The 22,520-nt window shown below is 33.7% G+C and overlaps 1 protein-coding gene across 1 annotated transcript in view; it reads left to right on the top strand.

Annotated features, from left to right (window-relative positions):
• The first annotated feature begins 3,561 nt into the window (after positions 1 to 3,561).
• Positions 3,562 to 22,520, top strand: part of LOC134744408 (uncharacterized) — a 64,736-nt gene continuing 45,777 nt past the window's right edge. The window contains exon 1 of the mRNA XM_063678218.1: positions 3,562 to 3,580. The gene's annotated coding sequence lies outside the window, so the exon portion shown is untranslated. The remainder of the gene's footprint in view (positions 3,581 to 22,520) is intronic.

Genomic DNA, 22,520 nt, shown 5'->3' with positions numbered 1-22,520 from the left:
TATCTTTTTTCTTTTGTTAAACACTTACATATTTTAAGTTAATCAGATGATCATTCTAATCTTGAAACTGAATATGAAGTGCAGCATTTCCAGGATTCAAACGCAAATGGTAAACAACTTTAAATTCCATTTTAAAATCCAAGCGAATACAGATGGTTATTTTCATCATAAATATACATATTTTAAGAGAAAATAAAACCTTGCGTCATTCGAAAGGTATTTTATAAACGAATTTATATAAAATTAGACAAACGCTTATATTATCTGGCGGCCAGCATAAGTTGCGTTCTCGCGCGCGAGTCCATACTTGAAGTCGCGCTAGATGTATGGAGTCGCGCGCGAGAACGCAACTTATGCTAGACCGCCTGATAGATATAAATCGAATTCTCATAAAATAATCAAAATCGAATGAAACAATATAAATATGGCATGACTAATCTAATTTGACGGTACTGACGAAGATATGACGGAGAAGCAAATTATGCTAAACTATTTGTTTTGTTGATTGAAAGTTATGAATAACGATTATTTAATAAGATTACGTAGCTTATACTTTTATACTTAACTGTGAAAAAATTGGTAAATCCACAAGAATATAAATAAGCTAGAATAGCTGTCCCAAAGCGTGGAAAGCGTATCTGCTCGTATTATCTAGATATATTATATAGGTACTGTCAGTCAATATACTTCATGGGAATTAGGCTCACATGTGTTTACTGAAGATCTATCCGCAGACATCACAAGACAGGGCATTTTTAGCCCTAGCTTGTCAACATGTCTCAATATTAAGTAGCGTTTTAAATGAATAAAAAATAGATTAGGATTTAAAATTTAAAACCCTTATAGGATCACTCGTGCGTCTGTCTGTCTAACCGTCTGTCACAGCCTATTTTCTCCGAAACTACTGGACCAATTAAGTTGAAATTTGGTATACATATGTAAGTTTGTAACGCAAAAATGGACATGTAACGTAAACAAATTAATTTTAAACACGGGGGCCACTATTGGGGGGTAAATGAGAAAATTAAAAAATAAAGTTTGACAAACTATATCGTGTTACATATGAAATGAAAGAGCTCATTGTGAGATTTTTTTATAATTTTAAGATAAATAGTTTAGAAGTTATTCAAGAAAATAGGCAAAAAATTACCATTCCCCTTTATCTCCGAAACTACTGGGTCAAAAATTTTGAAAAAATACATACAATAGATCTTTACCTTAGATCACCGGAAAACCTATTAGAAATGTGCAGACAAGCGTTAGTCGGACTTAATTGCTTAGTTTTTGATCCGACCCCCACGGGATTTTTTAACACATTTCACATAAAAAATACATTGTTTAAATTGTGAAATGTACGGAACCCTTGGAACGCAAGTCCGACTCGCACTTGGCCGGTTTTTTCTTAGTTCCGTCTACGTTATCTCTTCCCTGCTAATCATTAATTTACTTTTTTAACAACGATTAATGCTTCTTCTAACGTGTCTGTTTTTGTGCTAAACCAGATTAATGCTTCTTCTAACGTGTCTGTTTTTGTGCTAAACCAGATTAATGGTATCGATTTATTTCATCTATGCAAAACCGGGTAACTGTTAGGGATTATTGCGTGGAAAGTTCAGTAAAGCGCGAGTTGGTTCTGAGCATAGACGGCAGAGATTGGTATTTTTTTTATTGAGCGGTCGATCTTTTTATGTTTAAGTAGATATAATATTTTTAATACACTGACTTACACTTTCACGATTTTCATGCATTAATATTTACTTAAACGTCTTAAGCTTAAGTATGCACAAGTATTAAGTCCCATTTAAGTAAATAATAGATTTTTATAATTTAGCGTCATACTGATGACAAGGTTTTTATGCAAGCCATGTCCTAACTCATAAGTGTACCATGTTTTGAAAAATATTTGGTAGGTTAGTAATACTTATTGTTTACAAGGTGGCAAAGTTGTTACTTAACTTCTGCCAATACTTATAAACAAACTTAGCTATCGAGTGAAATATAACATTTTTTCCACACCAACGCGAGGTAAATAGATAGCTGTAAACCATTACAAATCTAATACAATTGAATTCTATTACATATTCATCATACAAAGTCATTACTTAAAAGTCAATCCATCCATCAGCAAACTATATGGAAGGAGGAGGAGGAAGGGCTATAGGGTTACAGGGTTATAATTTTATAAATTTAATATTTAACATTCAAAATCATCACAATTATCACAAAGTCAATTCTACCAGCCAACATGAGAAATCAACTTAAAATTTGCATCATATTACTTTGCCACTCTTGTGGATAAAATGCAATTTTCCAATCGTCATTTGAGGAAGAGAGCTTTTCCAAGCTGTGTGTGGTGATTGCTGGTCTATAATACCTAAACTAGTAGATCACCAGCAGAAATACTGATCGTGTCACAGTTCATGATCTGTATAAACTTCTTTCAATAAACTTTTAGATTTCCCAAGGAACCCCAATACTTATGAGCCTGTGAGTCGTTTATTGACCCCCAAAGTAACGAGGACCGCCTGGGTGACATACGGCGTCGTTGTAATTTGGCTCGGCCAATTGCCTGAGATGTCATGCGTAACTTATTTAGGAAATAACGGGACACTTATTTATATTATTAGGGATAACAAGAAACTCGATGATTAATAATAAATAATAAGTATTCAGTATCTGTTCATGGTAGCAGTAATTTTGTATAAGTGCGGTCTGATGTGGAGATGCATAAATTTATAAGGATGGTCCAATAACATGTTAATAAAGTATTTTACAAAGTGGTATCAAAAAGTAAAACTACGATTTATACAATCATTTAACTATAAAAAGGAATTATCTTCAAAATATTCTCCTTTAGCATTGATATATCTACAAAAACGTAAACGTTTGTTAAAGTTATCAACAATATGCCGCACTAAAAAAAATGACACCTTATTTTTTGGTCACCTGTAGATATATAAATAAATAAATAAAATAAATATTATAGGACATTCTTACACAGATTGACCAAGTCCCACAGTAAGCTCAAGAAGGCTTGCGGGTACTCAGACAACGATATATATAATATACAAATACATAGAAAACACCCAAGACTCAGGAACAAATATCTGTGTTCATCACACAAATAAATGCCCTTCGGGATTCGAACCCAGGACCATCGGCTTCACAGACAGGGTCACTACCCACTAGGCCAGACTCGTCGTCAAGGTAATAGATGACGCGGATTTTTGACAAAGCGGAAGGAAGCAAAGTAAATCAACCAACACACGGCTTACTGTTGTAGTTCCTACTACTACCTTCCTCCAACCAGTGCCTTCCTCATTCATTGTGTGCGACTATTTATTTATTTAGCTTATTTATCCACACAAATAAATTATCGATATAAGAACCTATGTGTACAGTCAATAAGACACAAAATAAAATCGAATACATACCTACTAGTAAACGAGATTAATTATAATGTAGGTGCGCACTGTTTTAGTTTTTGTAATTTATATTAAACATCCCTTTTTAAGGAGCATGGATTGATTTTTTCCACTTTTTCAGGTACCACGTTTGGGAGGAGACAATTTTACAAAACGTAAGTTATCTGTTATTTACGTTACATTACATGTTTTAGTGAGAGCTGTTAAGGGAATAAGTGAATGTCCTTAATGTGTATTTGTAAACTCATCTCCTGCTCACTTATTTCTGTTTGCTTTCCAAATAAAAAAATAAAAAAAAGTTCAACATTATAAAATACGAGTTCTAAATCAATAACATTCATATGACACATTATCTACTATAAAGATTTTCAAATATATTTTGAATATACCAATGTATGATATTATAATAATTAATAAGCCTAAAACAGCGTTGTTATATGTATGTAAACCAATTGTATTATAGAACAAGTAAAACCATGGCATATTAGTACATAACGATACAAGTGCGAAAAATATCCAGCCAACTTGTAGCAATGATGTTGACATGTGCGTTATGTTTTAAATTGCGGCAAATGGCTGTTAAGTTTAAATTGAGTAATGTATAAACTGATATCTCCGAATCATCATCGTCATATCTATGAACAAATATAACTATTTTAGATATGAACGTAATATGTTTAGGTAGGCGCCAAGTGAGGTCCAAAGTTATACAAAACTATATAGTTTTATTTGGGTTGATGATATATATGCTTTATACATACTTACCTATTATCACTATGTCACTCAATTGTCGAGAAATTTCGCATATGGCAATACCTTAAAATTGATTCTTCTTCCCCTTACAAAATTAATAAAAAAGTATATTCGCAAAATTTATATCAGCAGTAAAATTTTATTACATTTTCCACCTGTTCGCGTATGCCGCATCGTCATACCATAAGAACATACTGAAATTATTAAGCTTTTATCTCTCTAATGATTCTATTTACCAAGGATATGAAAAACTGGAATCATTAAAAAACGTTTAAATTCTAATAAGTCATTATCATTATCTTCATTTATACGTAACTATATATGGCCCGACTAAGGACGTTGTTTTTATTGTCCTATTATGTATTAAAACGATGACTATTATGTTAATAACCGTAAGGAATAAATAGTTGTAAAATGGTTACTGCAATTCCATGATTTTCCATGTTATTGAGTTTTATGGTACGGTATAAATTATTTTATATCTTTATTTGAAACATTATATAGTAACATTTGTACCGGTGCGAAGAAAATGACTGTTTTCTTATCATTTTTTTTTTAATTTTTATTTATTTGATTGTTTACTGCGTCTTGACCAAATAATTTTCTAAATCTAACATTTAGGGTAGATATTTATTACTGACTTTCTTTGTAATGCACACATGTTAGTTAGTTAGTTTTGCTGGGCATTTTCCGCAACTCGACATCCAATGTGCCTATTTTGCGTGAAACGAGGTAGCGCTACTCCAACCACCCCAGCTCCTCCACGAAGCCTAGCAAGGTCTTCAGGTTGCTGCACACATGTATTAAGATTATTAAATAAATAAATAAAAAACGGCCAAGTGCGAGTCGGACTCCCCCTCCGAGGGATCCGTACTTTTTAGTATTTGTTGTTATAGCAGCAACAGAAATACATCATCTGTGAAAATTTCAACTGTCTAGCTATCACGGTTCATGACATACAGCCTGGTGACAAACAGACGGACAGACGGATTGCAAAGTCTTAGTAATAGGGTCCCGTTTTTACCCTTTGGATCTAAAAAAGACATACGAAAACATTTTATTAAAAACTTGTACTCAAAATTGATAAATCTAAATCATAAATTAACTCGTGTACAGCACTGCAGCTAGATTTAACTATATCTAAGAAGACAATAATTCTAATTAATAAAATTTGTATCACTATTCACTTTAGTGTGAATGAGAATAATACATTTCAAAGCTAAAACAACTTATGTGACTTTAAAACTTTTATAAGATATGACTCTTTGCCTCGGTACTGGAGAAATTACATATCTAGACTTAGATCAATGATGCTATTCTCACTCATTGACGAGCGTTGGTCTAAAAAACCAGTATAAGGCCAACATACAATAATCTCTCGTCGGTGTTTCCTTTTAAAATGGTTTCGTCTGAGGCTTTTTATAGTCTGTGCTTAGTAAAGATTTGGAATGACAGCTCACATCGCGCTCAGTAGCCGTCTTATACCAATTAAGATCCCAATCGTTAGTATTTGTTTTGTGAAATTAATCGCGCAGATGTCATATCGGATAGTCACAGTCTGAATTTAGAATAGGTAAATGTTAGATAGTGAGAGAGATATCGTCAGCGCTAACTGAATTATACTTAGATATTATTATGCTTTTGTTTTAACACTTTCACTGCTAGACTCCCAATTACTTACGAAGTTAATGGTCTGGTTAAACCATGTTCGTTGTTGGAATGTTAGGCTATGTTTTACTTTAACATATTTACGAAGTATGGTTACTTATATGTATTTATTTAGCCTAGATGGTAAAGGGTGGGCCACTGATAAATGCATTTTAACGAAAGAGGTCGAGACGAAAAAAGAATTTATCACTGGCCCACCCTGTAGAATCTCTGATCAAGGAGCAAGAAACCGTTTAGTGGAGTAGCCCTTCTAGCCATTGTACAGTCTTTCTGGAAACTAAAAGTTCAAACGAAATCGTGAAGTAGGTGGTTGGTGTTGGTAGAAACATTTTTAAAACAATCGGAATTTCCTATAAACTGAAATAGATGTCATATATTAAAGAAAAAATGACTAAGCCCGCTAGTGGTGAAGGGCGGATTTGAACCGGCGTGTTTAGCAATCAGGGCTAACGCCTTGAACCCCTAGGCCACCCCGCCACGGCGGAACCCGTCCCAATTTCTCGACTGTATGCCAGAGTTGGGCAAAAATTATCTATTTACGAATAACCGGGAAGATAACTAAATCGTCTTTTATTTGAAATAACTAAATAATCCGTCATTTGTTATTTTGAATTTATCTAGATCAGTTTCATTTTTATCTAGATAAATTAGTTGGGATTTTAAGTAAAAGATGAATGTCAGTAGTACAGTCATGTAGAACTAGAAGTGGTCTGGCATGATGAAATGAAAATAACCTACAATGTCAGTGTTATGTGACGGTTTGACCTGACGTGACATTCTATATAAATTTATTATTATAAGCTTACTTCAATAACAAACGAGGTCAGTTATCTTCATCTAGATAATTTATCTAAATAAAAAGTTGTCAACGCACTATATGTGATTGAATTTATCTTCGAATAAATTTATTTGAAATAATTATGTAGATAATAAATTATCTAAATAACGCCCAACTCTGCTATATGCCATATTACTAAGACTAGGCGTATTTGACCAACTCTAAAGACAAGCAATACGCGCTTGCACTTCATATACGAAGTGTATACGAACAACACAAATCAAAATATTTAATAAAATAATGTTTCCATAGTCGCGTAACCGGAATCTCATTATATTAGCAATGTCCACGTTAAACTTGTGAGCTTTGTCTATAATGTTTTTTTTTATACAACCTATAAGTATTCATAGTGTGACGGTACAATTGCAAAAACAAGTCTTAAGTCCCCGGCAAGCTGGGCCGAATTTCACCTTCCCATACAAACGGAGTTTCGTTTTCATTTTAAAACTACGGGTTGTATTGTAATGAAACTTTGCACATACAATGACATGAGGTATGTCTAGGTCTGTAATTAGTTTATATAGCTCCAGTTTATAATACAAACGAAATAGAGCATAACAACTTTTGTATGAAAAATTTAAAATCGCTGTATTTTTTTTACTATGGTATCTGAAGCTACATAAATTGATTACAGACATAAATATACCTTATCCTATTTTAAGTACAAAGTTTTAGAGCAAACTAGCTACTCGTTTTAAAATGAAAGCTTAACTACGTTTCTTTGGAGAACCGAGATTTTAATTTAAAGTGCCGACAGTACCATATCACATTAATACATAGTAGAAATAAAACGAAATGTCATGCTTTCTAGCCGCATGGGTGATAGAAGTTGATTAATATCGTATTTAATTATAATGGGGAAAACATAGAGATAACATCTAGCTGCGTGTCAAAAGTAACATTTATAATCGAGTTCATGCTTTGTTATTATTAAATATTTATTAAGGAAAGTGCTTATTCCCGCTCTAGTGCGGGAAAGTAGGACCATATGTACTGTGAATACTTTTAAGTCAAATCTACCCATAGAAACATATTCCATGGGATATATTATAAGCACGCTTGGTATCTCAACATTTTCAACATTTAGTTTATAGAAAATGATGGGATAGGTATTAGTGATTGCCAAAATGTTGATTTTTCACTTGACGAATACAGGTGTGGAAATAAAGAAATAAAAACGTGACCCTATTACTAAGACTCCGCTGTCCGTCCGTCTGTCTATCTATCTGTCCGTCTGTCACCAGGCTGTATCTCATGAACCGTGATATCACTTAATGGTTTTTTTTAATTGTTTTTTTTTATTCATAATAAAACTTTACTTGTGGTACGGTAGGTAGTAAAAAACTGGTTAAAATGATTATAGATGAGTATAAAACGTACATAGTTACATTCTTATTAGCTGTTATTTATAAGCCTAATAAAATTATGCCATAATAGATGCGATAGTCTAAGTAATCGTCCGTTTAAATAACAAAATCTATTTTAGGTGGGGTAACCTACCTTGTTAAAGGCCGTTCCATCGGTTTGCCGCTGTCTTTGTCACATTTCGCAAGAAAGAACGGGAAAAAACATACGCGCCAAGTGTCAATTTTGATCGAATTTTGTCGGTTTTTATTTATTTTAAAAACGTTAAATTACAATATCGAAATTCTAAAGCTATGAAATTACTATTTATGTTAAAATTGTTTTTTCTTCTTTTTTTGTTTATAGTATCACATAATAAATAACCGAGTAAAGTAGGATTAAAACTGCGAGTTAGAGGTTACGTTGGGAATTAATTGTATCGAGCGAAGTGTCCTAATTCGTGTATCGGAAGCTATGTTGTTAAATATAATATAGTCAAGGACTACGTATATTTTTTACACGTCTACGAATATCAACGTCTCTTAGAAAAACATGATCATATAAGGAGATTTTTCGCCTTCTGGCTCAGAGAACCGCCTTAAAGGTGTACTATTCCAATGATTAACATATAGCAAATAATTTTATTACTTAAATATTTATGTAGTGTATTGTATCTTGTTATATCTACAGGCATAACAAACACACAAAGATCATTTGGATTGTTTTACCGATGAAGAGTATTGGTTCGGGCTCTCGCAAAGTTTGCTTAACGCTATTTTACAAATGTTTGCTCGCCGTGTGTATGGCTTGTTAACAGTTCTTGTCAACTATGTAAACATTACCTGCCAGGTTTTGGCAATCTTATTGATCTATAAATAACAGGAAAAGGATAAAATATTTGCTATTTTACTGATATATTATGCACAGTTGGTACTTATTAAAAACACTTGTTCAAATCAAGTACCAAAGTAATATATGATAAAAATATTTTAAATCATTCAATAATATCATTCAATAATGCATTATAACAATAAAACTAATGCATTACTTCTATATTTAAACCAAAATCGAACTATAAGCCAAACCAACTTAATGTTATTTAAAACCTCTCACTTGTCACTTTAACATTATCTCGCACAATTTGTTACTATTTATCTTCTAAACACTATGCCGACACTAAACAAAATGCTGTATTTTAATAATATTCACTTGGCTTTTACGACCTTATAAAAATACTAGATTGCTGTTCCTATCGCTCACTGAATTACACACGAATGAATAGACCAACATAGTTTTACCTGATAATGCATAGTTCTTACGAGGCCCAAGTTCGCTGGATACGTCGCTCGCAAACATTGTTTATTCGATGGTAATATGGTGCTAAAGCTAATCAGTGCTTAAGCTACACCATTAGCATAATGCTGATTGCGCATGAACAATATAGAAGCCGATACAGCATCATGCATTAGTTGGAGCCGGGTGGTATTTAGTTAAGGATAACTTTTATGCGCATAATCAATTATCTTGAGCTAGTTTATGTATGTGGTTTTACTTTACTTTGTTGTATTTTCAATGTTACGTAGGACTTTTTGTATTTTATATTGGCTAAAAGATATAATCACATGACAGACGGATGTTTTTTTCCGAAAAAGGAGGACATCCATTAATTACGTCACACGTAACCCCACCCTCCCCCTATCACTCTCTGGTATGACGTCATATTTTTTCAATGAAATCGGCAAATCGAATTAAGTATTATTAATATTTCATCAAAATATTTTTGACAAAAGAAATATTAGTAATTTTATAAACCAAAACAGATTAGGAAAGAAAATTAAGTTACTAAAAACGATTTTTTTATTTAAACTTTATTGCACAAACAAAGAGAAATGTACAAATGGCGGACTTAATGCCAAAAGGCATTCTCTACCATTCAACCATTAGGTAAAACAGAGACAAATCGATTATCGTTCCAAAAACTTGTTATTTATGATGACCCCTTTCTTACGCACCTATATACCTATTATTTATTTATTTACCTATATATCGCTTCCTTTGTTTTTATAAAATTCCTCGTTTACTACATCTATAGAGTAAGCTTTTTACTAATATTAATTTGGAGTACATATAAGATTATTCTTGATTAAATATTATTTACTAAAAATTGTTTACTTTGTTGTATTTTCAATGTTACGTAGGACTTCTTGTGTTTTATATGGTTATACGTTATAATCACTTGACTGACGGATGTTTTTCCGAAAAGGGAGGTTTGAAAAAGATTTCGCACCTATATACCTATTATTTATTCATTTATTTACCTATATATCGCTTCCTTTGTTTTTATAAAATTCCTCGAAAATATATGAAGTTCTTGACTATATTATCTTTAACAACACAGCTTCCGATACACGAATTATGACACTTAGCTCGATACATTTAATTCCCAAAGTAACCTCCAACTCGGACTTTTAATCCTACTTTACTCGGTTATTTATTATGTGATACTATAAACAAATAAGTGCGAGTCGGACTCGCGTTCCAAGGGTTCCGTACATTACACAATTTAAACAAATGTATTTTTTATGTGAAACGTGAGTGAAATGTCTTTAAAAAACCCGTAGGGGTCGGATCAAAAACTAAGTAATTAAGTCCGACTCACGCTTGACTGCACATTTCTAACAGGTTTTCCTGTGATCTATAGGTAACATCTATTTTGTGTATTTTTTCAAAAAAGTACACCCAGTAGTTTCAGAGATAAAGGGGGAGGGGGGATGGTCATTTTTTGCCTATTTTCTTGAATAACTTCTAAACTGTTTCTCCTAAAATTATAAAAAATATATATTTGAGATTCTCACAATGAGCTCTTTCATTTGATATGTAACACGTTATAGTTTGAAAAACTTTATTTATTAATTTTACATTTACCCCCCAAAAGTGGCCCCCGTGTTTAAAATTTATTTGTTTACGTTACATGACCGTCTTTGGGTTACAGTGATCCTATAAGGGTTCCGTTTTTTCCTTTTGAGGTACGGAACCCTAAAAAAGAAGAAAAAATAATCTTAACTTAAATAGTAATTTCATAGCTTTCGAATTTCGATATTGCAAGGTAACGTTTTTAAAATAAATAAAAACGGACAAAATTCGATCAATATTGACACTTGGCGCGTATGATCTTTCCCGTTCTTTTTTGCGAAATGTGACAGAGACAGCTGCAAACAGATGGAACGGCCGTAAGCTTTTTACTAATATTAATTTGGAATACATATAAGACTATGCTTGATTAAATATTATTATTACCAGTTTAGAACAAATATTCACTTATTCGTTTTTTTGCGAGTTATTAGGTATATTGCACGCAATTCGATAAAACGATCCTGATTGAAGTTTAAAATCTTATTCCGTAGATTATACAATTCACATAGGTAACTAATCTAAGTTTTTTTAGCCACTTGGCTAAAAAAACTCCTGCTGCTGCTGTAAGCTACTATACCTACTAGTACCTACATCGCAACTGGGTTTATTGTCACAGTGCCTGCCGTGCCTAATGAAAGCAAAGCAGTAAATTAATCTGTTGTATACAAATCCTGAAAAATTAGATGCTTATTACATTGAATCTATTTTTTACTTGATTATTCTTCTATGATAAAATGCTTTAAATAACAAAACTGATAGTTTTCTGCTGAAGTGACCACTTCATGTGGGCATATATAAGTTTTTCGAACTGTTTAATTAAGGAGAAAGTCCTCATCAGGCGCGGTATTGTGGCGATAAAGCACGTTGATTTAGCGCTCGGACCTGGTTTATTCTGCCGGGTATTATTCGTTACAAGCTCGGGTAGGACGTGGCTACACTTATAGCATTCCTGAATCTACACTACTACTATATTTTCTAAATTAATTTTCTTCGTCAGCGACTTCCCTATATGAACTCTCATCGCCCATTTCTTCTCATCGCCTTAGGATTCTTTTTAGAATTAAAATACCTATCTTACTACGTAGGTTACGTCCTCATAGGGTACTAAATTTACACAAACATCAAACAAATAAGTTATTACTTATACTTGAGTACCACCGCTTTTAGCCCTTGACCATAGATGAGGGAAGTGGTAGATTCATGATAGTTGATATCATAAACTGGTTTCAACAGTGACATTACCGTACCAAAAGTGTAATTTTGCCATCAGACTTCAAACGATCTTGACATGCGAGTCATCAAGAGAAAGAACGAGCAATAAATAAAAACAAACTATATTTCTATGTACACCTGTCAGAGACTTCTTTCTCATATCATTTAAGAAGCAAAAACAGACATGACAGGACATCTCTAATATCCATATAGATTTATGTTTGACGTTTCCTTTTTCTTTTTACATTAATAATAAATACATTTCCAATAAAAACAAACGTTCTTGCGTAACCATAGCCTTACTTCAAGGCTATCGCTCGACATTCCTGTGGCGTTATATCGCCTAGGAAAATTGTAAGTGCGCTATCTCTACACCGAGTTGGTTCACGTCCAGCCATTTGCTTGAATAAATATACGAATGCAGCCTTATTTACAGGTCCTTGAGTACGGGTACAGTGTGGTCTGAGATATAAATCGATTTCGAGGAGAAAATGTTTGTGATTTGTAAGTAAGATAGTTCACAAAAACTTTGCAGTTTGCTTCTGTTTTCATGGTAACATTATTAATTAGTGAAATTGTCATCATGTTATCCAAGCTGTAACTATTTTTTTTTTATCTGATGATGTTTCTACAGCTTATATAACGTATTTTAATAGGATATATTTTCATCTTCTTTCATTTGTATTGGTATAAAACATGTCCTCAAATTAGTCTACGGGAAAATTATCGGTACTTACTTGATATTGTGTTATTTAATGTTCAGGTTTAAGTCGTATTCATATTCAACCACCAAATGAGTGTCAGTCTTACTCATACTTCGGGGTCAGGGGTAAAGGTCACTTTCATTTTAAAGTAATGCCGTTTGGTCTCGACAATGCTCCAGAAAATTTATTCCAAGAAGAAAATGTAAAAAATTGTCTGATATTAGAACTCGTAGAATATATAAATGAGGAGAATAGTTTAAAGGAACACCACCTATCTTGAATCTCATTTAAATATCGAATCAAGAAAGAGCTTTGTAATTTTAGTTGCCATGTATGTACAGTGATATTTATGTAAACTTGCTAGTGCAACCATTAATGGATTTTATTAAACGGAAACTTGGGTAGACTGGAAAATGTTCCTAGTTGATATATTTAGCTATTTCTAAAGACTGTTGTCGTATAATTTACATGCAAGATATGTCCTGAGGGAAAAGCTTGTAAAAAGCTAGATTGCCGCGTAAAAGGTATTGACCCAATTTGTCAATTTGAATTTTACTTATTTTCATAGTAGATATGATGAGTGATTATTAGCTTTTTATAAACTAGAAATTAATTCTTGTTCCGACCTTTTAATTTTGGTGTTTGATATTTTCAAAAGACGTAAGTTACATCTAAATTAACTACGGTTATGTGTTTTTAGCGTTAATCAAATCTCGCAAAGATAATCTCGCAAAGATAATGAATATAGACGTAAATATTCATTATCTTTGCGAGATTTGAATGAGTAGTTTGTGTCAGGTTCCCATTACCCATTAATTACTAATACGTACACTTGTTTATGTGTACCACATCCTATTTTGTTGGAAGTAAAGCAAGGATGTACTAGCCTTGTTATTCCAGTAGTGCTTACCTTATGCAGGAGAGCGCATTAACCAATAGATTTGTTAGGCATGTGCCTCGAAATCATTAATAATTCCAAAGATAGATATAACTCCGTAATAGATAGATACAGTCTAAGGAAAAAACGTGCCTCGAAAATCAAGAAAATTTGATTCTCGTTCAGAGGGCGCTACTAGTTTTGGCCTACAGTCGTATAGATGGCGTTGACGGTTTCGTTTGTTATTTAACAATTTTAACGCATATCAGTGAAAGAACATGGGTCAAAATCAAAAAAATGATAAATGCAAATAAATAAAAACATTTATCTATATTTAAATACATTCTATCGTATTTTTATAAATCTTCATTGTTAGTTTTAAAGTATGTCGACATCTATGGCAGTGAATTTACTGGGGTTACAAAATTTACTATGACAGTACCGCTCTAGTATAAGTTACTCTATGATAATTCCTTGTAGCTTTTCACCTATTCACGTTTCGCCGCAATAGCGTATTTTATTGTAGCATGGGCGGTATATTTTATTATTAGCATATATTTTTAATCGCGTTTTTCAGCATTAACATATTTTGTTGTAGCATGGATTATCAATCGCCTATTAAAATTAAAATTAAATAGTCATTTAGTTAGCCGCTAATATTTTTAGTCGCATTTTACCTTAGTGGTTTTACCGTGGTATATTGTTGTAGTCTATTGTATTACTAGCGTTTTTTTAAGCACCAATGTTCTCAATAGCAATTTACCTCAACTAATTTTATTCAGTCACAAATACACAACCGCTACAAGCGATCGAACACCAACGGGATTTTAACAATTCGCAAGCTTATTACCGTGATAACGTCGCAAACAAAATGAAGTGACATTTTTATTATACAAAATCTGTCATTTAGTTGTGATTTCAACGGTTAAATATATATCACTCATTTAGATTACACCTAGTAGCCATACCATGACTTGACACTTGACGTTTACGTAAGCAACTGCGTAAACGCGATCACAGTCCATCTCGCTCGCACTGATGTATTGGTGCGATAGAGTTCACGCAGTCGCTAACGTCAATGTCAAATCCCAACTAGTATAGTAACCGTGCAGGAGATAAACTATGTTCGAAATGCGTTTGCATAAAAAAAACTACAGTGGTATAGTGCTTAAATGAAATAACGCGTTAAGTAATAAAACATTACAAATAAATATATATCGCGGTAAAAAGCGACTGAAGTAAAGAACGAACTACACGAAAAGTACGACACTATGAATTTTATACACCGCTGTGAATGGCGATAAGAAATCGTGCTTCAATAAAAAAAATATGTTCAGAAATGTTGATATCGCGGAAAAACGTAAATAGGTGAATCGCTACAAGGAATTAATGATTTGGAGGTATATGACTAACAAATCCTTGGCGAGTGATAGAATCTATCTTGGCACCCTAATGCTCTTTATGGACATTAATGACGATTATCAATAACCAATAAAGAAGCGGCGATAGCGGCAATTTCGCTACCGCAGTAAAGTTTATCGCGAAAGTGCAAGTTTATGATATATAAATTCCAATTTAGACGTTAGTTATTGTTTATTTTCCTCCCTTTATCTTGGTCAGGTAGATTAAAATCGGCTTTGGGAGTACTACTGCGTGTAGTAATCTCGGTTTATGTAGCCATATGACTCTTTAAAGCGAGGTTTAGACTAGCAAGAACTTGCATGCAATTTACGTTACATTGCCGACTACTAAGGGAAACTGCATTCAAATTGTTTATCAGATACCGCAATGTAATGAAAATTGCATGCAAGTTCTTGCTAGTCTAAACCTCGCTTAAGAATTTTTAGGATAAACCCGCCACGCGTGAAGTGGGGGATGGAATTTTCATTTTGTTACATACTATTTCAAACATTGTTTTAATTATATCAATGGGATACGCATTTGCAAGTTCTACTTGAATAATTATTTGCAATAATAATAGTTTGTTTAAAATAATAATAAATTTTAAATGCAAATAGGTAAGATGCTTACATGAAAAAAGATCATCATTATTTATTAATAAGTCGAGATCGTCTTACTCGAATCTCTGAGCCAATCACTTTTTATACGTATTCTTAGCAAACAATCTGCAATAAAAAATACACTATATTTTTAACTAGATCGTTTATAACCCGTACGCATTCGGTATGTAGAAAATACGTAATCGATTTTCTTTAGGTGACTCTTTCAAAATTAATCATTTCATGATAGTATCTCATTTATCATAATAGAAAATATGATTACGAAAGTATTACATTTACTGCGATAATTGTATAAAGAAAAAAAAACATGCACGTTGTTCAATTTGTCAACTAAGGGCCACTTGAACCATCCCACTAACCCGGGGTTAAGCGTATAAACCGTTAACCCAGTGTCAAAATGTACTGGTAACCATGGTAACTCCAGGTTTAACCATGGAATGGCTCTAAGAGAAATACCATATTTGAAAAAAAGATCTAACACGTCCTTAAGGTCGTGTAATTTAACAATTGGTTATAGTTTTGATCTTGTTATGATACGACCTTGCCGTGGCTCGTACACGTATATGGCAGTACTAGTACTTACATCTCACGCGCACCAGTAAATTCAAGCGACCCTATGGCGCGTGCGTGATTTTATATTAAACTCGAATTGAGACATGGTTAAACACGGTAGTGGACGAAAAGAGAAACTATAGCAAATCAGCGCCGATGTTATCGTTCTCAGACTATCTATTTGGAATATTCTGAAATAAGATACATAATCAAGGTGTCGTTTGTTTCAATATGGCGTTTATGTTGGAAAGCGTAATGGAAGGCGAAGGCTCTGGATTTATAATATCGCCGGCATATCTAATGCCGTCGATGGAATCACGCGAGATATTCCTGTTACTGGCCGGTGGGATATCGGAACTAGCATAGATTTAATACAGCACATCTGATACGCCACTCACAAACAAAAACTATATTGTATGCTCCTTATTTTGGTGTTTTTCCGGTTTTATATCAAAGGAACCCAGGATCCGCTCGAGTAACCATTATTAAACTATTATTATTATTGTACTATATTTGTATATACCTTAATTAGTTGTTAAAATAGTTTAAAAGGTGTAGTGACAATTAAACAAAAAGATAAAATAATATCTTTTTTTTTTTAATAGTCACCATAAACTATCGCCATGCATGTTCGCTTTTCGGATAGTATCTAAGTTTAGTTTTTTAAGTGCATAAATGTTTAAAATGTAAAAATGAGCGCGATCTCGCCAACAAACTGCCATCGCAGTTTGGCGAGGAATATAATTATAAGAAAATTATTGTGTTGTACTTTGAGATAAATAAAAAATAAAAACATATTATTTTCACAATCTAAGAAAGAAATAAACGAACAGTCAGAATAGTCTGACGTCTAAGCCCTTAAATTGCAATCATAATTGTATAAGTAATTGTAATTATAGATATAATATTTTTAAATGCGTGTACATTTAAAAATATTTCAAAGAATGCTCATCCATCTCCGTTGTGTCGTCGGCAGACGGATTATATCTTTTTCTTCCTAGCGTTTGTCCCGGCTTATTCCCACGGCTCATGGTCTGCTTGGCAATTAATCCCGAGAATTGGCGTAGGCACTAGTTTTTTAAAATTCATTTTTAGGCAGACGCATATTTGTAAAGCATCCCTCGATTCAACCGGATTATTAAACTTGTCGTCACTTGAGTAAAGATAAGTTTGGCAACAAATGAAAGAGCCCTGACTTCGCTAGTTAGAGTTAGCTTAGTTAATACCCTTTCAACCAACCAACGTTAAATTTACCCCATTTGTTGATATAGCTATTTATGCAACAAGTGCGGAAAGTGTATGATTTCCGAAGAGTGGAATTTTATTCGCGAGTGAGCAAAGCGAGCGAGTGTATAAAGGAATACGAAATCATCTTTACGCACGTGTATCATACAATGTTTTACTATGCATTGTGCGAGTAAACAAAAAAACATATAATGCAAATAAGTTTAATTATTAAAAAGAGTGTTTTAAATTGACACGAGTTGCGAATTACCTATTCGCACGTGTATCGTACAGCGTTTTACAGTACATATGGCCCTTTAAACTTTCGACATATGCACGAAAAGTGCTCTTTTCCGCACTAGTGCAGGAAAGTAGCACCATATGTACTGTAAAAAAAAATGAAAACAAAAAGCACTAGTGCGGAAAAGTAGTACTTTCCGCATGATATGGCTCCGTAGGAAACGCACTTTTCGAGCACATGCATTGTATAAATAATTTCAGTCGTAGATGTATTCACAAAGTAAGGAACAATTTCTTCAGACGTGCTCCCATCTTTTACAGCACAAAATCTTTCTCAGTCACCCATTGACACAAACCGTATACCGACTGACTAAGGAACCTACACAACATTCCTTACCTTGACATTGCTTTAAATCAACTTCACACAGGGACGACCTTTGGTCCAGTTTACCGTTAGCTGTGCGTTAATGGATGTTAGTTATTAGTTTGTATTTGTAGGCAAATTATCGCAGCTTGTGCCAGTTGCCTGAATTGCTAATTTGTATCGATTGTATGTTACAAGTCGCTTGTGAAATGGGGGAAATTATCTTGAGTCTCGGATCGAGTTGGGTCCTAGTGAAAATATATTTTGCAAGCAAGCAACAAAAACCGATTGTTTAAACGTATTAGTAAAGTAAACAGACAGACACGGATGTATAAAGCACCTTAAGTTTTGTAGGTATACCTGAACACAAAAAGTTTTTTAGCAGTACTACTTAATGTAGTCCTATCTTTAAATTACCTTTGTTAATGTCTATATCTAATGTTTCCTTAATTTGTGGTCACTGTGTCCTTGTACGAGTGCCGTTAAAGAAATATGTACCTATGTGATTCGCCGTAGAACTAGAGAATAATAAGTTGCAAAAGTATAAAAACATTAATTATTTAGTTACGTCTGTACAAGAGCAGACATTAGTCATATCATTAGATAAAGGAAACTATTATACATAATGACTCTTGAAACTGACAAATGCGTATCGAAGTTGGAAAATTGATGTTTTCGAAATATGTGTAGTGTGTAGGTATCAACGAAAGGTATCAAGGAATTTAAATTCTAACGCAAATGTAAACAAATGCAAGAAACAAACCGGTTTCAAAACTATATCAACATATATGAACCATATCAATTCAGACCATTGGCCTACGGTCATCTACCTTGTTTTTACGCTAATCACTCATTATCATCACTCTCGCGCTGCTTACAAAAAAAGGTTAAAACGTATTGCGTGATCCTTAAAACTAAGGCCGTTCTTACACTGAGTGTAACATGGCGCAGTGGGTGTAGTTTTTGCTTGGCGAGTCTAATCCAATGACATCCTCACCTCATTAAAAGCCAGTAATCACTATTATCTATAGCGAGTGCCAATCAAATAGTCCAATCAAAGTCGTTGTTGTTATTGACAATTTTTTTCTGTATTAAAATTCTGTATGACTTAATAATGGCATTTCTTATGCGTTTTATATTTGACTGATGTTTCTTATCGTATTGCCAAATGTCAGACGCGTGTGAATTATTGTCAGTGTCTCTATGGAAATATTTATGTTCATGTTTACTGGCGTATAATTACGATAATCGTTATAACTGCCAATCATGACTGTTATTCAAACCGCATTAGCATCGATTTGAAAGAGCGTCGACTGTCCAGTGATGTATGAGACGATATGGTAATACTCAAGTAATTAACTTTTTATCAATGAATTAAATAAAACTACAGGCGGAGATGGCGGGACGGCTTAGACACCTTCACTAATAACTGGCCGGAAACAGCTCAACAACGGGATTCATGGAAATCAAAGGGAGAGGCCGTTGCCCAGCAGTGGGACACTACAGGCTATTAAAAAAAAAAAAAACTACAATGAATTAAAAAAAAAAACTACAACAATGATTTGTATGTACTTTGGACCTAATCAATAACAAGATTAATAAAATCCACAAACTGTTAATCTCACCACGAGCAAAATCAACTATGTTCAGCTTAATTATTTATTTAATCTTTATTGCACAATATATGATAGTACAAATGGCGCACTTAATGCCTTAAGACATTCTCTACCAGTCAACCAATGAGCTAAACTGAGCTAAGCTAGGTGCTGGGTCTTTTAAAGTAAATAAAAATGTAACCTTAACACTTCTTGTAACATAAACTTACACACTCGCTTACTTGGCTTATCCCAGCTGATCTAATATAATATTATTAGATACAATCTTATTAATAAAATCTTAACTTCTTGGTAATGTTTTGAAACATGATACTTATTCAACAATGTAAAGTGTAGAGACAAAATAAAATCGTAACTAAGAGACGATCAATTTGTTCTTAGTACAAAATTAACCACTATTCGTAATTCGTAAACCATCCTGTATATTGCGAATATTAACCAGAGATTCCACGATAAAATATTTTATTAAGCGCTATTCAATTCAAATAACAGACTTATAGAATTTCATACTTACTCAAGAAATCCATTGATCCTTAAATATATTATAGACAAGTAATAATGATTATGCTTAATCAACGTTTTGCATGTGCCTTAAACAATTTGCGTTGTCCGCCCCATTCAATATATCGGGATTACACATAATAAAAAATATCTTAACTGGTAACCAAAAAGCATACAATTACAGCCTTAAGCTATTGGTGTTACGACCGTTTTTCGTATGCATTTCTTTCGAGACTTAAGTAGAATAGTTTTATAGGTGGTCTTACTGGCTTGCCATTAGCATCTAGACTTGGTAAGGTATACAATCTTGCGCCAATATTTTGTTTTCTTGAAAGGGTTCTCGTTCGTTGATCAGATAAATGTATTATTGAATTGGGGACCGGTGATATAAACCATACTTTAATTAATGTTTATTAAGATGTAATGCGAACGTAAAAGGACTTGTTTGGAATATTGAGAATAGTAGGTATTACCTTCGTAGTTATTACTTAAACTTAAAAGTAAAGCGTTTTGCAAGAGCTATTTGATTTTACGAGCTGTAATATTAAAGTGAGCTTACAAACTTAAGATCAATTGGTTGACGTAACTGGTGCCCGAAGAGCTGGCGGCTTCCTCGCACAACGTATCAGCATTGCGATACATCGAGGAAATGCCGCCAGCATCCTTGGTACAATGCCTCAAGGGCCTATTTTAAATTAATGCTAGTTATTTATATTGTTTACGTAGTACCACTGTATATATCTTGCTTACAAATACATTTAACTTTAATATGTTCGTAATAGACGCTATAAAGTAGATGCTAGAGGTCTAGCAACATACGATAAAATGCGACAAAAGCGTACTCCCATATTAAATCTGGCAACGCACTTGCAACCCCTCTGGTGTTGCAGGTGTCCATGGGCTACGGTAATAGCTTGGGCGATGGTGTTCTGCTTGTTTGCCATGACCCAAGATCGCCAAGCAAAAAGGACTTCGGGAGAATCAGCTTTAAATACACAGTATTAACATTAACAATTTAACAGTCACCCAGCTCAGCTCACAATCTTGTCACAGATGTTATTATACTTACCTACCTTACCGCGCGCATCACCTTACAAAACCAGTATAAGTGAAATCGGCAATTAAGCTTACTTGTAATATACACTAGGTCAAAATATACTGGAGATAAGCTATTATGCAAGCTCATGTCATTTCAGAATTAAGGTGACACTGACAGGAGAGACTGCGACAATGAGCAACTTTTCCCATTTAATCACAATCTAGACTTTAATGTATTCTATTCTATGCCGATGCTGCAGGAATATTCAGAATGATTTCTACTAACATGAGGAAGAATTTAGAAGGTTGTTTCAAAAGTTAAAGTCCGCAAAAGTTATAGGTTTTAATGGAGACGTATGTGACGTCATTACGAAGCTCAAATAAAATTGGGCGGGACATGTTGCCAGGCAGAGTGATGGAAGGTGGACCAGTGTTAACGGATTGGTGGCCGCTTCGCGTAGCACCTGGCGTCCATTAGCTCGTTTGGTGGATGACATTCGGAAGTTCACGGGGCACTTCTGGGTAAGACTAGCCCAGGACAGGAATAAGTAGCGTACACAACAAGAGCCGATGCTCAGCAGTGGGCGAAAGGAGGCTAAAATGATGATGATTGATGGATTGACTAGCTATCGGTTATTTTGTCATTTAAGAAATAAATAGGGAATATGAGGAAATTTCTTGTGTATATAATGATTACATACTTATTTAAATTGCCAATAACTGCTCACACTCATTCATTTCGAGTGATTGAAGTAATGTGCTGATACTTACTTCTCGCTAATAGCCTGGCGGTGGGACAATAGGGATGATGACACATGTTCAATTTTATAACAAAATCTAGTAACATAGATAGCAAATGAGCAATTTATCACAATAATGTAGATATTAAAATTATATATGACTTTAAAGTTTCAAAATTTAAGTAATTTTTTAACTTCTAAAAACGCAAAAAAGTAAGGGTACCATTCGATTCCTTACATTTAATCCAAAATAAGATGGTACAGCAACTATATACTTAAACGCAATATTTCACCAACAAAAACGCAATTTTCTTATTTTGTCCATACATTCAAGATGGGATCTCAGTGACATTGACGTCCCGTTCACTTATCGTTTTGTTAAGGCGGTTCCCTGAGCCAGAAGGCGAAAAATCTCCTTATATGATCATGTTTTTCTTACCGGTGTGAAGTTAGCGGCCAAAGTTATCGGCCAACGATAACCCGACCAAAT

The sequence above is a fragment of the Cydia strobilella genome, chromosome 9, assembly GCF_947568885.1.
Source record: "Cydia strobilella chromosome 9, ilCydStro3.1, whole genome shotgun sequence".
Taxonomy (NCBI): domain Eukaryota; kingdom Metazoa; phylum Arthropoda; class Insecta; order Lepidoptera; family Tortricidae; genus Cydia; species Cydia strobilella.
This window is presented reverse-complemented; position numbering and strand designations above follow the sequence as displayed.